The 16,072-nt window shown below is 42.9% G+C and overlaps 1 long non-coding RNA gene across 5 annotated transcripts in view; it reads right to left on the bottom strand.

Annotated features, from left to right (window-relative positions):
* The window catches only part of LOC144310377 (uncharacterized), a 33,801-nt gene that overhangs the window by 11,862 nt on the left and 5,867 nt on the right, over positions 1–16,072 (bottom strand). The window lies entirely within an intron of this gene.

Raw genomic sequence — 16,072 nt, 5'->3', positions numbered from 1 at the left:
CAGGCGGACAAGCCCGACTGCGCACGCGTGCCCGGATCCTCCGGGAGCTGGGCTCGGGCGCCCCCTGCGGGCAGTTCAGGCGCTGCAGGAAGCCCGGGCTGCGGTGCGCTCGCTCCGTGGAGGCGCCTGCCTCCTTCCAGGGTCCCTAATAAGCCTTGGAAATTTCTCACTGAAATGGAGTACAATATCCCAGCTTCTCCAAAAATACTTAAGGAACAATAAATTGGAAACCATATGATATGAAGTGAAATGTGGACAAAATTTTTACAACTTCCACAAAAATTCACTCAATATTTACATAAATTTAAAACACGCAGCTATCAAAAATCAAAAAGAAGACAAAGAAGAAAATCTACATGACTTTGAGTTTGGGGATGCGTTTTAACCACAACATCAAACACTGATCCAGAGAAGAAAAAAAACTGATAATGTGAACTTAATAAAGTTAAAAACTTCTACTCTGGGAAAGATTTCGCCCAGAGAACTCAAAGACAACTCACAAACTATAATAAAATCTTTGCAAAACACACACCTGATATTCAAACTATTTGATTTTTATCCAATCTATACAAAAAACTCTCAGAACTCAACATTAAAAACACAACGTAATTAACAATGGGTGAATATCTGAACAGACATCTGGACAAAGAAGATGTAGAGTTAATAAATAAGCCTACAAAAGTATGCTCTACATCCTCTATCATTATGAACTCACCAATGTGAACAACAGTGGGGTACTGCTACATACTTATTAGAAATGCTAAAGTCAAAAAAATGAGAATGCCAGTTGCTGGAGGGTGCCATATGACAGAAACGCTCCTTCGTGTGGGGGATGTATATATGGCTGCTTTGGAAGACAGTCTGGAAGTTTTTTCCAAGGCTAAATAAATCTCATCTTAGGGTCCAATAATCACATTTCTAGTATTTAGACAACAGCTTTGAAAAACTGTTTCCACACAAAAACTAGCATGTGATTATGTACAGTAGCTCTATTCATCATAGCTAAAAACCTAAGATCAGGATGTCCTTCAACAGATGAATCCATAATAAGCAAACTGCAGTACATTCAAGTGAAGGGTGCTAGGAAGGCCTCAAGCCTGCAAGAAGGGTGCACATAGGGACTGCTGGGCCCATGCACACAGTCCTGTATAAATGCACATGTGTCTACTGAGTGCCCTCAGGGGTCAGGGCTGTACAGGCACCTGGAACTACCCAGGCAGAATGGTGCCACCAGCACTCTTCCCAGGTGGGAGAGTGGAAAGAGCATGCTTCTGACACCCTCTACAACCCTTGACTGGCGTTGAGTTGGATATGAAATAGTGACCATGTAGACATTTCACTCTTCTCTTAGAGCCCAGAACCGAAAGGCAGAAAACCAACGCTTCAGCTCAATCCTGGACTCGCATGTGACCCTGGGCAAGTCCTGTTCACCCTGGAGGCCCCGGGAGGGGGGAGGGGAAGAAAGCCAGTTGTGTTTTAAACTTAACCCTGAGTTAAGTTTAAACTTAACTGACCCCAAACCCCTAACCCCAGACCCTGACCCTAAGCCCAAATCTGAATCTATACCTTATTTCCTTTTTTCTTTAAATATTTTATTTATTTATTCATGAGAGACACAGAGAGAGAGAGGCAGAGACATAAGCAGAGGGAGAAGCAGGCTCCATGCAGGGAGCCTGATGTGGGACTCGATCCCCAGACCTGGGATCAAGCCCTGAACTGAAGGCAGACACTCAACCTCTGAGCCACCCAGGCATCCCTATACCTTATTTCCTAACCACATACTAGATCTGATCTACATTATTCTACTATGCTATAAGCTGAGCATGTAGCCCACTGTAATAAGGTGCAATTATGACAAGGTGTCTTATTTTCTCTGCCCATGGAAGATACTTAGTTCTTGGGTGTTGACCTCTTTGCCCTCTTTCTTTCTCTTCTTTCTTTCTTTCTTTCTTTCTTTCTTTCTTTCTTTCTTTCTTTCCTTCTTTTTTTAATTTTATTTAGTTGTTTGACACTGAGAGAGAGCACAGGTAGGCAGAGTGGCAGGCAGAGGGAGAGGGAAAAGCAGGTGCTTCACTGAGCAGAGAGTCCGATTCGGGCTGACCTGAAGGCAGACGCTTAACCGACTGAGCCACCCAGGCACCCCTGCCCCTTTCTTCTTTCAATCTTCAATTCAAACCTCAAGTCACCTATATGTTCAACAGTTCTCAGGACAATAATCTTCTAGGTATTTTGAGATCTTGTTTATTTCTTACTGTTCCTTCTTTATCTTAAATGTAGGTAAAAATTATTGCAAATCTGAACACATTTCTAAATTTATATGCAAATATTAATAATTCTGGGTGATGGGCATGAAGGAGAGCACGTGATATAATGAGCACTGGATGTTATATGCAACTGATGAATCACTGAATTCTACCTCTGAAACCAATAATACACTATATGTTACTTAGCTGAATTTAAATAAAATTAAATTTTAAAAAAGATCAGTTGACCATATCAGATTGCATTTCCTTCTGGGCTCTCTCTTCTGCTCCATCAGCTTACACCAGAACCACACTGTTGTGGGTTTGTTTTTTTTAAGTAGGCTCCACACCCTGTCTTTAGCCCAACATAGGGCTTGAACTCATGACCCTGAGATCAAGAGTCAGATGCTTAACTTACTGAGCCAGCCAGGTACCCTCAAACCACACTGTTTTAATTCTGTAGCTCTGTAACATAGTTTGAAATGGGAAAGTGCTGTGTCCAGCTCTGTTCTTCTTTCCCTTGCCTATGGAAACATACATATCTATTTTTTAAAGATTTTATTTATTTATTTATTTATTTATTTATTTATTTATTTATTTATTGACAGAGAGAGAGAGAGAACAAGCTGGGCATGTGGCAGGTAGAGGGAGAGGGAGAAGCAGGCTCCCCACAGAGCGGGGTACTCAATGTGGGGTTGATGTGGGGTCGATGTGGGGCTCAATCCCAGGACCCAGGGACCATGACCTGAGCCAAAGGCAGACGCTCAACCCACTGAGATACCCAGAAGCCCCAGGAGGAGGAGACATACCTAGAAAGAAGTTACTATGGCTGATGTCAAAGAGGCTATGGCATGTGCTTTGCTCCAGGATTTTTAAGGTGTCAAGTCTCACATTTAGGTCTTTAATCCATTTTTATTTCATTTTTGTGTTTCATGTAAGGAAGTGGTCCAGTTTCATTCTCTTGCATGTTGCTGTCCAGTTTTACCAACACCATTTGTGGAAAAGACTGTCATTTTCCCATTGGATATTCTTTCTGGCTTGGTTGAAGACTAATTGACCATATAGTTATGCATTTATTTCTGGGTTCTCTGTTCTGTTCCATTGATCTATGTATCTATGTTTGTGCTAATACCATACTGTCTTAATCACTAGAGCTTTATAATAGAATTTGAAGTCCAGAATTGTGATGCCTCCAAATTTGCTTTTCTTTTTCAAGCCATCTTCATTCTTTTACATCTGGATGTTTGATTTTCCCAGCACCATTTGTTGAAAAGATTGTCCTTTCCCCATTGCGTAGTCTTGGCATCCTTTATGAAGATTATTAAACTACATGGTCTTTCTATTCTGTTCTACTGATTATATGTCTGTCTTTATGCCAATAATATACTGTTTTGATTACTGTAGCTTTGTAATATGTTTTGAAATCAGAAAGTGTGAAGCCTCCAGCTTTGTTCTTCTTTCTCAAGATTGTTTTGGCTATTTAGGGTCCTCTGAGATCTCATATTAACTTTAGGATGGCTTTTTCTATTTCTGCCAAAAAAAATACCATTGGGTTATGATAAGAATTGCATTAAATCTGTATATAGCTTTGCAGGAAGGACATCTTAATGATATTAAGACTCCCAATCCATGAATATGGGATGTGTTTCCATTTACTTGTGTCTTCTTTAAAGTCTTTCAGCAATGTTTTGTAGTTTTCAGTGTACAAATGTTACACCTCCTTGGTTAAGTTTGCTTCTAATAATTTCATTCCTCTTAGTGCTATTATAAATAGGGCTGTTTTCTTAATTTCCTTTTTGGATACTTTACTATTGGTACATACAAACACAACTAAATTTTAAAAGATTTTATTTATTTATTTTTTAGAGAGAGAGAGATCACAAGTGTGGGGATGGGCAGATGGACAAGGAGAGGCAGAGAATCTTAAGCAGACTCCAACGTAGGTGGAGCTTGATCCCACAAACCTAAGATCACAACTAGAGTTGAAACCAAGAGTCAGACACTCAACCAACTGAGGCACCCAGGCGCCCCACATGTAACTAATTTTTTAGTGTCAGCTCTGTATCCTACAACTTTGCTGAATTCATTTGTTAGTTCTACCAGGTGTTTTTGTGGAATCTTTAGGATTTTCCACATAAAAGATGATGTCATCTGTGAATAAGCATAATTTTACTTATTTCCAAATCAGATGCCCTTTATTTCCCCCCCCCCCGGCTTTTTTGTGTGTGTGTCCGGGGTCAGGGGCGGGGGTGGGGGACAGCAGCAGGTGGTGTCTAATGCCCTGGCTAGGACTTCCAGTACTATGTTGAATAGAAGTAGTAGGATTGGGCATCCTTGCTTTGTTCTTGATCTTAGAAGAAAAGCTTTCAGTTTTTTTTTTAATTTTTATTTATTTATGATAGTCACACAGAGAGAGAGGCAGAGACACAGGCAGAGGGAGAAGCAGTCTCCATGCACCGGAAGCCCGGCGTGGGATTCGATCCCGGGTCTCCAGGATCGAGCGCCCTGGGCCAAAGGCAGGCGCTAAACCGCTGCGCCACCCAGGGATCCCAAGCTTTCAGTTTTTAACTGCAGAGTATAATGTTGGAGATAGACTTTTTTATTATTATGAGGTAGTTTTTTCTATTCACAGTTTGCAGAGCAATTTTGCCATGGAAGTTCAGTCAATAGATACATATTTTAATAGGCACAATAGATAACTTATGAACATAGGATGAAGCATAAATGAGATTTTGCTTATCTTCTTTAACATTTTAGGACAGTTAGTTCATGCCATCAATAGCAGCATAGGCTTTGATGATACATCAGAAACTGTTTTCCAATCACCCTTTTATAATCCATGTACTCGTCACTCCCTAGTTAAGAATTCTGTGTCTCTAGTGAGAGCCTCTGGAATTTGGAAACATTTACCAACCAAAACACTGATTTCTCATCACTTTATAGTCAAACCTTCTTGGGTGGCATTCAGAATGGAGCAGAGTAAACACCAGAAGGTGAGTATTTTCCAAATCCTGTTGACAAGAAAAACTTTTTCATGGATTTAAACACTGGTAAGAGTAGGAGAATATACAGAGTATCCCAGGAACTGATGCCTTCCTTTCCTGATCTTTTTAGCACAATATCCAATATCATCATCAGTTAAATAGCTAGTAAGAACAGCAACAATATTAGCTACGACTTGTTTTATTTTCACTGTATTTCAGACTTTAAGCATTTAAATAAACTTACTTAAACCTTACAACAGCCCTATGAGATGGGTACTATAAATATCACCATTTATAGATGAGGAAATTGAGGCAAAGATATGTTTGATTATATACCTGAGATCTCAGTACCAGTGGTAGTGCAATCTAATCCCAATTTCCTTTTCTAAATCACTTACAAGCTCATTAAAACTTTCAGAGTTTTATACAATTTACATAATTCATTTGATGATTTCAACCTCAATTCTTTTCTATTTATGCTAAACTGAGAGATGAGCTAAGATCCTCTAAGTAAGAGAAACTTACCAATATACTAGCAATTCATACACTGGATGGTCCCAGATGAAGGAGATAGGCTCCCCACCCTCAGAGCTTCCCATTCTAATAAGAGGAACCATCTCCCAGCCCTGAGTAGCTTCAGGTTTGATGATTGAGAAATAATTAATAAAATGACTTAAAGATTTCAGAGGTTACATAATATTCATTAGAAACTCCAGATAGGTATCTGAAACTGACTTAAAATCTTCTTACTTGTAGGAGGAAGCAACAGCTCCTTCCTCTGAGCTCTTATTAGGCAGCTCTCATGTTGTTCAGAATCATTTGTGTAGCCTGCCTCTGCACTGCAGTCTCTTTCTCTTCAGAACCACCCCCCCCCCAGAGGGAGCCCCTAAACATTTTCTGCATGAGCAATTCCACATTTGCAGATTAAATTAGAAGTAAAAAGATCAAAGAATGCTCAAAGTAACAACTGTGATTTAGATTTTAAACATGAGGACAATTGAAGGAGTAAATTGATATCAGGACTGTAATCTCACATTCATACTATATTAAATAGCTCACAAAACAATTTGATAATTACTAAAATGTTTTCTGTTCACTGTAACATTAAGAATTAGTACGTATACCAATTTATGGATCAGGAAACAGAAGAGAGCTAGCTTATTCAAACAGAATTGACAGGAACCAGCTAATCTAAGTCCAAATATTTTCTCCTGGGTATGGCAGGTGGCAACTTTAGCAGCCTTTATTATTATTGTTATTATTATATTATTATTATATTATTATTATTACTTACATTTCTGCCAATCTTTTTGTTTCCTTCCCTTTCTCTCCATTCTATCACTTCATTTTCCAGATGTATACTGTTCCCTCCATTTGCCTACATTTCCTTCTCCATCAAATGTCCACTAGTTTTTTTTTCTAAAGATTTTATTTATTTATTCATGAGAGACACACAGAGAGAGAGGCAGAGACATAGGCAGAGGGAGAAGCAGACTCCATGCAGGGAGCCCAGTGCAGGACTTGGTCCCGGGTCTCCCGGATCACGCCCTGAGCTAAAGGTGGCGCTAAACCGCTGAGCCACCCGGGCTGCCCATATGTCCACTAGTTTATAGAAGATCCTCTCTTTTCCTCCACGAGCCCTCACTGTCTTGTTTCATAGACCTTGTTGATTCTCCAACTAGTCTTCCCAAGAAATCTCTCTTCCTCACTCTCACTTTTATGGAGCAATTTGAGAAATTTAAAAGGAGAGAGCCTTAAACCAGGAGTTCTAGTCTTTAATTCAATACCCACATATGCCCTTTCTTTTCCCTCTAGTATTCAGACTCCCCAGATATTGCCAAGAGTTGTTGAGGTATTAACTAAAGTTGTGCACATGGAAACACATCATAAGCCTTAAAGGACTAAAAAAATGTATGTTCTCTTTTAATATGTGACTCTCATATTAAAGGGAATACCCAGGGTGCCATTAAGTAACAAATCTAGTTTGAAGGAATTGTCAGAAACAGCCAAGTTGCTGAACACGAGTAGCCCAGAGCAGGGGCAGAAATCAATGTCCCTTCCTGGAAAAGCAAGTACCTCTGGACATCACTCCAGACAAAAATTGGGTAAGAAAAAAATAATATAAGGACTTTAGTCCCTCCAAGTCCTCCAGAAGGTTAATGAATACAATGTAGGTATATGGAATAGACTTTGGCTAGGCCTGGGTTTAAGCTAGACTAACCTGAGATCTGGTAGTTAACATTGAGGTCTTGGACAAATCTTATAAATTATCTGGGCTCCTGAATGCTGATCTGTAAACTGAAGATAAGGATACATAGTTCATGTATTGCTTGAAAGCATTAAATTAAACATAAAATAATTGACATATGCACGTTGTCCAATCCCTCAGTGATAATAAAGACCATACTTTCTTGGTGGTGAATGCCCAGGCCCATGTTCAATGCTTAACACATAATGTGCCCTCAAAAATATTTACAGAATGAAAAAATAAGTGAATGAACCATTTTCTAAGAGGAAAGATTGCAAGATTAACCTGATAATGGGAAGAAACTAAAAGGAGTTATCCATCTATAGTCAATATGGAGTCTTACTCTCTGAACAGTTTGGGGAGGGCAGGGAACAGAGTATATAGAAGGACAAGTCATAATTTATTGGATATTTCATGTTTTCTGACAAAACAGGGAGTAACACTCCAGATCCCACCAACCTCACTCACGTACTCTTTTCCAACTCAGAACTCAGGAGAAAGGATGTTGAAGTAAAGATGTATAGCCTACAAGAAAGAAAGGGCCTTGCATACCAAGAGGTCAGCGAGCCCCAGGATGATGACTACCTCTGTAAGTGACCACCTTGGCCCACTCTCAAAGAAAATTGTTCTCTCCTGATACAGTAACTTCGTCTTGTCACTGGGTCCCCAAATCATTCCATTCCTCTAGTGACTAGTACAGGCTGAGTGAGTGTTTCTTTCTGAAGCTACTTAGGTCCAAGAACATGTACTAGCCCTTTCCTAATCCCTGTTGCTCTCACCTCCAGATTGTGAGAAGTGACAGACCTTCTTCATTGACAGTTGTACTGTTCATGGGCCCCCTACATTTGTAAAGGACAGTGAAGTGGACAAGGGACAACCCAATCACTCAGCCCTCACTCTGCCCCTGGTCTGAGAATCAGAACATCAAGCATATCAAGCATCCCTCAGGCTGGGCTTGGAGTATGGAACTAGGCATCCGATCTGCCATTGGGTCTACACTTTGGCCCCTATGAGGGCCAAATCACAGAAGATGAAGAGGCAGCCAACAGCAGATACTCCTGTTTGTTGAGAATAATCTACCTCTTCCCCCATCCTTTGGCCTCCCACATCCCTCCTGTGGAGTGGTAAGACATCACCTTCTATGTGGATGGGGATAACATGGTTAGCTCTATGTACTGAGTGGACTTTGCATGAACCTGGAACTCCTACTTGAAGATCAGAGTTGATAAGAAGGAACACAGTACTACAGACACAATAGGAGGCTCCTCCCTTGCAGAACCCCAGCTCTGGGTTGACAAAGTGATCCAAATATGTAGTTGATGACTAAGGAGCACACTAGGGATTGATCCCATGCAGGCTGAAAGAACATTGACCACAGGAGAGTAAAATACTCCCTGTTATCTACACACACACACACACACACACACACACACACACATACACACACATAATGTCTTTAATTTCTCTTTCTCAAACTCAGATCACCAAAGGGAGAAACTGCTATGAGTATGTGGATGGAAAGGATAAGGATAACTCTTGGGCAAACTGGATGAGGTAAGGGCAATAGAGTTCTGAGTTCCAGAGAGGACATTCATCTCCCTATGTTCCTTTCCTTCTTTCCGTTCCTTCCTTCCGTGCCTCCTTCAATGATCTCCCTCAATCCTCTGTTGCTCTTTTTTCATCATGGAATGCTTTTTCATAAGAGATATTTTTGGAAAAAAAGGAGACAACATAGTATATGTCCTCAAAATATGCTAGATAAAAATTGGACACAGTGTGTTGGCAGAGTCAACCCCGAAGAGCCTAGATTCATGAGGAATACTAGATTCACACTTTATCTACACTATCTATCTACACTATCTACACTATCTATCACACTTTATCAACATTTATAAGCACTTACTATGTTCTATAGTGGAGTTTATTACTTAAACACATTATACAACTCATGTCCTATGGAGGACATTGCAGATAGACAGTAGACAGTTGATCTTGGGAATATTTAACTATAATTTCCTTATTTTTCAAGAAGTATACAACGTAGGGATAATCTCTGATATGTGAGGGCAGCAGCTTGTCCTAGCCGAAGTTCTAATAGAACTGGTTCTGAAGATGGTGTAGAAATAGGCTGCAGTATGGCCACAGGCTTCTGTGCATCATGATCCAGCCCCTTTCCTTGAGGGGCTCACATGTTATCAGGGGATCCATTATGTGAATAAAATATTGTTTTTCTCTATTATTGTGCTCAGACAAAGAGAGCTCTAAGTTTCTTTTTTTTTAAGATTTTATTCATTCATTCATTCATTCATTCATTCATGAAAGACAGAGAGAGAGAAGCAGAGACATAGGCAGAGGGAGAGGCAGGCTCCATGCAGAGAGCCTGATGTTGGACTCAATCCCTGAGACTCTGGGATCACACTCTGAGCCAAAGGCAAACACTCAACCACTGAGCCACCCAGGCGTCCCGAGCTCCAATTGTCTGTAGGAACTCAGAGGAGGCACGTGAATGATGCTTCAGCTACAGTGTAGGGATATTGGAGAAAGGCCTCTCAAAGGAAGACAGACTTGGGCTGAGTATGGAAGGATGTGTAATGATCTGGAAGCAGAGTCTATGATCAAGCAACAAGTTCTATGGTATAAAACAGAACTTAAAGTTTAGAGAAACTACATGTCCACTGGGTTTTGTAACTAATCAAGGTGGTGGGAAGTCTGGAATTGGGATTTGGAAAATGGTTAACCAGGCAACCTTGGAAAGCATTCTAGGCAGGCTGAGGGCAGTAAGCAGAATGTAGAGATAGGAATTCATGATACTATGAGGGAGGCTTAAGTGTGAACAGACCATTCCCTGAGGAGCAGTGGGGGGAGTGGGCAGCATCACAGCATGGAAGCCTTCAGCATCAGAGGTGGATCTGACAGGTAGTGGGAACTTATCTCCTGTGGTCCTCTTTCCCAGGTATGTGAACTGTGCCAGGGATGACGAGGAGCAGAACTAGTGGCCTTTCAATATCACAGGCAGATATTCTACCGAACCGGTAGAACAGCCGGGTCATCAGGCCAGCTGCGAACTGCTGGTCTGGTACGGGGACGAGTACAGCCAGGAACTGGGCATCAAGTGGGGAAGCAAGTGGAAGAGCAAGCTCACAGCAGGGAAAGGTGGGCAGCACTGGGTCTTCAGAACCAAAAGAAAAGGAAGAATTCTCCTTGGCAATTTCCACAGTCCAGCTCTTAGAGTAAAATCCTGTCTAACGTCAGTACAATTGCAGTTCAGATGCTCCAGAAATAAGGCTTCATTTCTTATACACTGGACTCTTAGGAACAATTTTTAAATTTTTAATTTTTGTTCTGATTTCTTAAGTACTTCATACACAAAATATATAACAAATATACTGATTTAAAAAAACACCACCTTAGAGGCAAAAACCAAGTTTTCAAGTACCTACCAGCTCTCTCACCAAGGCAGTTTCTTCTGCCCTTTTAGCTCTTTCTTCTTAATTTGCTCAATATTTCTAAATGATATGTGTATGTTGGTTTGTATTCACTCATAGTTCAGTTAGCTGTGAGATCCTACTCTGTGCCAGATAGCCATCCAGGAGCTGGAGATACAGATTGAACGAGATTTTCAGAATCACTGCCCTTCAGCAGCTGATGACTGAATGAACGAGGGAAACACATATACATATGCGTATGTGTACATAACATCACACAGCAATTAGTGCTTTGAAAATAAAAATTATCCTGGGAAAGTGCCTGGGGACCAGTGGCGGAGGGGAGGGGTGCAACAGAGCTTGGACAGGTTAAGGCTCTTTCAGGAGATAACATGTGGGATGTGCAAACACCTGTGAGCAAAGGATTCCAAGCAGAGGGAGCCCACTAGGACAGCTGCTCTGAGGCACAAGAGAGGTGGAGTGTGTGTGGTATGTGGCTGAGCACCCACTCGGATGGAGGAAGCATAGAGGGGAAGAGTGGAGGCCAGGTAGATACACAGATGCCCTAGAGCGTATGGTCCACGCCCACACACACTGGGGATTTTCCGGAATGATGTGGAACAACTGTGCAGTTTTCAACTGGAGAGTGACCATGTTCTCTGTTTTTAGATGATGCTCTGGTTAATTTTGGAGAAAGACTGCAGTGGGGAATCCCCTCCGAGATTACTTCATCTTTAAATGAGAGGAGATGGTGGGTTGGCAGATGGATGGCAGTCGGGGGTGTGATATATATCCCCATAATTGATTGGGGAAATATTTTGAAACAGGACTTCCTATTGTATTTGAAATGGGCTAAGACTGAATGAAATAAATACAGTATTAAGGGTATGTTTATACATTATGATCTGTGGAAAACTAAAAGAGAAGCAATTTATGACCTAACTGGGGCAGCAGAAGCCAGGGCCCTTTAGTCCATGAGACCTGAACTACTCTGTCTCATCTAACCTAAATCCCACTTTCTGATAGAGATCCAGACACATATTGGTCCCCGATTAAATATGTCTTTTTAAATGGGGAGATTCAAGTTCATATTTACTCACACATTCCATCTAAGTCATCAAGAGAGTTGTTGCCTCTCAAAGGAATAAAATCAGTGCAGACACTTTCAGAGTCATATGACTTAGAAGGTACTTGTATGTGGGGAAAGGTCACTCTACTTCCATCTATATAAGGAGAGAAGCTGCCTCTGATGCTACTTGAAGGTACCTAGTCTGGGCAATACGTAGAAAAGGCTCTTGATATAGGCTTTCTGGACTTAGTAAGGAGATGTAGTAAGTAAAAATTGAATGACAAAGTGAAAGAACATCTGGCAGGGGACAGAGCTTGCATTGTCTACACAATGAAAATGAGTACTAGAGTGGCCTTACCAGGAGAATAAGCATACAACATAGGCAGTCTTGTCAACATCTACCTGACCAAAAATTTCCTCTTTCAGCAGAACCTAACCCAGAGATACATCCATGTCCATCCTGCTCTCTGCCTTCTCCAGTCAGAAATTCCTCAGCCAGCATTTGGAACACAATCACCCTTCTCAGATCCTCCCACGAATATCTGTAAGAGAACATTTCCGACCAAAAGATCCATGCCCAGGTTGTCAGAATCAGCAGCAGCAGCAACATTCTGATCCACAGCGCTGGAATGACAGAGCTAAAGGTCAAGAGGGCAAAGAAAGGTTCAAACCTTTGCCTAAAAGTATAAGGCAGAGAAGAATTTCAAGGGCCTTTTCCACCCCGTGCAAAGGGCAAACAACGTGTGAGGGAATAGTGAAGGAAGAGCCCAGCGCAGGCTCACAGAAATTGAATCCAGAGGACACAGGCAAATTATTCAAGGGGGTAGGAATGACAAGAATTATAAGAGTCAAATATAGAGGCTGTGGGCGAGGCTTCAATGATAGGTCACATCTCAGCAGACATCAGAGGACACACACGGGAGAGAACCCTTATGTTTGCAGGGAGTGTGGGCGAGGCTTTATACACAGAACAAATCTTATCATACATCAGAGAACACACACAGGGGAGAAGCCCTATGTTTGCAGGGAATGTGGGCGAGGCTTTACACAGAGGTCAACTCTCAACGAACACCAGAGGACACACACGGAGGAGAAGCCCTATGTTTGCAGGGAGTGTGGGCGAAGCTTTACAAAGAGGTCAACTTGGGATCCCTGGGTGGCGCAGCGGTTTGGCGCCTGCCTTTGGCCCAGGGTGCGATCCTGGAGACCCGGGATCGAATCCCACGTCGGGCTCCCGGTGCATGGAGCCTGCTTCTCCTTCTGCCTATGTCTCTGCCTCTCTCTCTTTCTCTCTCTGTGACTATCATAAATAAATAAAAATTAAAAAAAAAAACAAAACAAAGAGGTCAACTTTCAGCACACACCAGAGGACACACTTAGAGGCTTCATCAATAAATTGCATCTCAGGGCACCTGGGTGGCTCAGTGGTTGAGCGTCTGCCTTCAGCTCAGGTCGTGATCCTGTGGTCCTGGGATCGAGTCCCACATCGGGCTCCCTGCATGGAGCCTGCTTCTCCCTCTGCCTGTGTCTCTGCCTCTGTGTGTGTGTGTCTCTCATGAATAAATAAATAAAATCTTTTAAAAAATAAAATAAATAAATTGCATCTCAGCTACTGGAGAACAAATGTAGCCACTGCACACTCCACCTCAGCTCTGAGGGAGGTTAGAGGAAGCCTACTGAGTGCATACACTCCCAAAGAATATAATCAGAGTACATATAACTAGTTAAAGAAATCCTCTACTTTCAGGACAAGAGATTAAGTATACAAACAGGGAGAAATTCCCTAAGTTCTCTGGGGATATGGACACAAATCCCCTCCATGGTTTTTTGGCCTCTTGTTCTAATAAATTTTGTGTTCATACCAATCTGAAGTCCACATCACATACTTCACTCCCCCCTTATCAGTGAAAGCAAAAGGGTCCAGCAGGGCCAGATAACTCATACTCTTAGCTCAGGTCTCCGCAGGAAAACTCAAGCCCTAGAAAGGTGTAAATCAGGAGTGAATCTGGGTAGAGCACTGAAGAATCAAATTCTGGGCTAAGGAGAGAAATCTAGGATTTGACACACTCTCATCAGGGTGTCATCTTGGTCTCATGGTAAGTGTGGTGTTTTCCCCTAAGAGACCCCTGCCCTCTGCTGCCACCCTCCTCCCTGAGCTTCTCCTGGCTCCTCTCCTAGCTCCCACCCACCTCTGTAGCTTCAGAAATGAACACGGGGGTGGGGAGAGCACATGTGCATGTGTGTGTATATATGTGTACTGTGTGTGTGCACCTCTGTGTGCCTGGCTCAGTCTAGGGCAGCTCCTCTCTCCCACTCCTTGCTTTCCCATCAGGGTTGGCATCTCATGGTGCACAGCATATGGGCTCCATATCAGACTATAGGGGGTTTAAGTCTCAGCTGTGCCCTCACCAGTTGTGTGACAGGGCAAGATACTCAACCTCTGCATGCCTATTTTATAATCTGGAGAATGGGAATGCTAACTCCAGCCTTTGGTTTGATGTTCAAAGTTGAGTAAGCATGGGCAGAATCTAGCACAGAGATGATGAGAATACAAGTCTCCCCTCTTTGTTGTTCTCTCGTGTGCAAACTTTCAACACCCCTCTCTTCAAGGGCTTTAGTGCTGCCCAAGGGGAGGACAAAAAGAGGGTAGGGGCCAGAGAGCCAGATTCAGAGACTGGACAGGCACCACTGCTTTCTCTGCAGACTCAGCTAGCCCTGAGAAGGAGGTGTGAGGTCAGGCATGCAAAGTGTGTGGGTCCATCTCCCTCCAGGCCGCTGCCCTTCCCATAAGCCCAAGGAAGGCAGTACTGACAATAACCTGTGAAATGAGAACCTTGGCCCCCCTTGCTGAGAACAGACTCTGTTCAGCATCTGTAGGAACTGGATGTACCATCGGTGAGTTTGGGCCTCCTCACTGTCCCACCCGCATACAGCGTTCACAAAGCCCGCAGCTCAGCTCGTGCCTGGACCCTATATGGCTTAATGCACAGCCGTGGCTATCCTGAAACTCCTGGTTATTTTATCTTTAAACTTATGTACAATAAGTGAAGTCTGAAAGGACGATGGAGCAGGGCAGACATGCACAACATCAACCATTCCTGGCCACCCATCCACAAATAAAATCCACAGTGCCCCAGGAGCACAGAATTCCCATGGACACAGCAGGTAGCAAGACTGGAAGTGAACACTAAGTAAGCATGTTACCTCCACTACTGGGGAGGTAACATGAGGGTGCTGACAGCTTTTCTTAGAACCAGAACTCACTTCCAATACAGAAAGGAGGCAATGGTGTTCCAGGAAGTACAATGAATGAGGGCCGCTACCACATTCGCTCGTGCAGGAGCTCCACATCCACACACTCCATCCCCCTGCTTCTGAGGGAAGCATATCTCAGTCTAGTTCCTGCTAGAATGGCTTCGTGAGGCTGAATTCTGAACCTCAACCCTCCTCGGAGATACCAAAAGGAGAGTGACCCATGTGAGGGGCACCCAAACCCCATGACCTGGAACACTGATCCTTCTGTCCCTCTCCCCGTACCAGGCTTGTAAAGAGTCTCTATGTCAGCAATGTGGATTTCAATAATAAATATTCATTACCATTTTCTCTGGTCCCATATGCTTTTGTAAAGGAAGGTGTGTATTGGTGTCTTTCTTTCCCTATGGGAAGAAGAGAGGGGATGATTCTCTTCCCTATACAGCATCAGGCTGAGAAATCACCTGAACCCTCAGTGTTCTGTGACTTAAGCATGAGCCATCGCAGAGGACAGGGTTAGGGGTCATGCTGGCAGAGGAGTTCACAACTGTAATATAGTGGAAGGAGAACCCATAAGCTTCCAGGTGATTCCTGCCTCCATTTCCTCCCAGAACTGACCTGGAACTCCCCCTGGGGGGCTTACCAATTCAAGATGAGGAGACACCTGTCTGTTCCTTCTTCCTCCCCTTCAGCAACAAACCCCATTCCCAGTGTGGCCACCAGCCTACAAGAAGGCTCCCCCACCCCACCCAATCTACCTGTGTGAAGTCCCACCTTCATAGAACAGGGCTGACCTGTGCTGTGAAAATGGCAGTGAATGATACCTACAGTGACTTCACCCTGTCCTCACT

This window comes from Canis aureus, chromosome 3, assembly GCF_053574225.1.
Source record: "Canis aureus isolate CA01 chromosome 3, VMU_Caureus_v.1.0, whole genome shotgun sequence".
Lineage (NCBI taxonomy): Eukaryota > Metazoa > Chordata > Mammalia > Carnivora > Canidae > Canis > Canis aureus.
The sequence above is the reverse complement of the archived record's forward strand: the minus strand, read 5'-3'. Positions and strand labels throughout refer to the sequence as shown.